This window comes from Rhinolophus ferrumequinum, chromosome 10 (assembly GCF_004115265.2).
Source record: "Rhinolophus ferrumequinum isolate MPI-CBG mRhiFer1 chromosome 10, mRhiFer1_v1.p, whole genome shotgun sequence".
In the NCBI taxonomy this organism is placed as follows: Eukaryota; Metazoa; Chordata; class Mammalia; order Chiroptera; family Rhinolophidae; genus Rhinolophus; species Rhinolophus ferrumequinum.
Window position 1 is genome coordinate 69383997 of NC_046293.1, and position 2595 is coordinate 69386591.

The window sequence follows — 2595 nt, forward strand, 5'->3', positions numbered from 1 at the left end:
AATATTCAGCTACAAATAAAAAGACAATACAGATCTAAAAATATTTTTAATAGAAAAATGATATTAGAATTTGACCAAAGCTTTGAGAACTTCTACACTAAACTAACTTTTTACTCATGCTAGGACTTGTCAGTGTTTTTCTTGTTTGTTTGTTTAATTAAAGTTTATTGGGGTGACAATAGTTAGTAAAGTTACATAGGTTTCAGGTGTACAATTCTGTAATACATCATATATATATATATATATCTCACATTGTGTGTTCACCACCCAGAGTCTCCTTCCATCACCATATATTTGATCCCTTTTACCCTTATCTACCACCCTCCTCCCCCCTTACCCTCTGGTAACCACTGAACTATTGTCTGTGTCTCATGGTTTCTTTTAAAAACTGTTGTTAAATTTATAGGGGTGACATTGGTTAGTAAAATTATATAGGTTTCAAGTGTATAATTCTACAATCCATGCATCTATTGCATTGTGTGTTCACCACCCAAAGTCAAATCCGGTTTCATCACCACAGATTTGACTCCCTTTTTCCTCTTCTACCACTCCCCTCCCCGCTAACCCTCTGGTAACCACTACACTGTTGTCTGTCTATGAGGTTGTTTTTTTTTTGTTTTTTTTTTGAAGCGTACATTTGACAGATACTACCTGTCACCACAAGCAAGGAAGAGAGTGTATTTTAAGGAGTTAGAGTGATTTACTGGAACTGCAATGCAGAAAGTACAACTGATGTCAGGGGACACCTACAGCCAGCAGGAACTCGAGTAAAAGCTTTCTTAATTGGTTTCCAATTTACAAACTAATTGCATTAGCTGATAATTCCCATTCTCTCTTTAACACATACTGATTCATTTTCACGACATTTGAAACGCTCTGTTTAATAACCTCCCGCCTACAGTGCCCCAACAATTCTGCCCATTTTGCTTCATCAGTATGTTTAAAGTGGTTTGTATTGTTTCTATAACATTTTATGCTCACTGTACTTAATTATTATGTAAACTGAAGTAAAATAGCATACAGTAAGAAATGATATTTTTATGAAACTTAATTGCAATGCTTTAGAAATGCTTGATAAAGATGCATTTCAATCACATAGTTAAATTAGACTGTGAAACTGTAGAGGATTATTTTTTAAAAAGAAAAATTGTTTTTTAGAAAGGAAAATTCTATACTTAGTATGCCTCACAAGGGTATTCAAGATTTTGCTCCATTAAAAAAAAATTGAAACTAGAAATTACAAATGATACATTATATATTTAGTTTATGCAAAAAAAAATCACAATAAACTCCAATCAGCAGATCTATACTTATAGAAAAGGTTTTGGCACTTCATGCAAAGATATGGGGAATAAATGTGCATTTACGTTAAGAAAAATTAGAATTTTTGGAATAAGTATTCCTTTTTAATGATTCCTTGCTTTAACCAAAATTTCAATTACTCATCTTTATTATAAAATAAAAGGACTTCCTTCTACCATCCTAGAGTCTATATCTTTCTGGAATCAAATGGTCACTTGCTCCTGTTTCTCTCTTTTGCATTATCTCACTATAACCTGTACTTAGAATGACCTGAACTTATTTGGGTGCAAGTAAAAAAGCAAACAACAAACAAACAAACAAACAAAAAAAAAAAGCCTTTATTTTTCTACTCACGTTGTGGGCTCTTCACTCTTCTCTTCTTTTGACAAAGTGTAGAAAATATAAAGTTCTTTAGGTACTTTTATGTTTGTTTTGACAGATCCTGTCTCGGATTTAATTGTACAAATAGCACAGGAGGACACCAGCTCCAAGCAGACAGCAGCCCAGGGGTCACACCAGTCTGTCTGCCCTCACATATGGAGACAGACCTCTACTCTGGAGCCTTCCTGGGGATCTCAGCACCTTTGGGAGCCCGAACCTGAGCTGCCACTGCAGCTGCAGCCAGGGTGGAGCGTTGGCCTTGGACTTTGGCTGGCAGAGCCTGAGGTCCTTGGCGATGCGGGCTCCAGCCCGTTTCCCAAGCTCAGGGTATAGGCAAGTCTACTGATCTGGCAGCTGCTGCTCTTTGGGATCTTGGGCTTGAAGTCCATGGGCTTTACGAGGGCCTTGATTGCCTTGATTGCCTCAGTTCGTTCATGCATGGCCTTGACATTGTTAGCTTGCATCTTCTTCAGGCCCTTCTTGAGCTTCTTGGCAAAGCGCATGTTCCTCAGAACTTGTGGTATCTTTGTGATGGGCGTTTCTTGATGCTGTTTCTGTGACATTTTGGGGACTGCTTGTGCGTGGTGTGGTTCTTGGATTTGGCCATGTCTGCACAGAAGCCTGCGACTACCAAAACACCCGGGGCTGTTTAGGCACTTTTAGGGCTAAGAAAAATTGCACTTCAATAATAATTCCAGTGTCATAATTACATAAATCTATATTCTCACCTAATTCACAGTTTCTTTCCACCCATCCCAGGGCTGCATTCTTTCATGAACTTCCTATATTTTTTGTTAGCTACTTAGGGAAAGAGCTGCAAATTATTCATCATTGTATTCTGTAAAACTGAACATAAAGCAAGTGCCTGTCACATATGTGTTTAACTAAAATGATTTCCCAAGAAAGGGCATT

General features: G+C 37.5%; 1 pseudogene; it reads right to left on the reverse strand.

The window, feature by feature from the left end:
- Positions 1 to 1852: 1852 nt before the first annotated feature.
- On the reverse strand, positions 1853 to 2290 carry LOC117028853 (60S ribosomal protein L29-like; annotated as a pseudogene).
- Between the last annotated feature and the right edge of the window lie 305 nt (positions 2291 to 2595).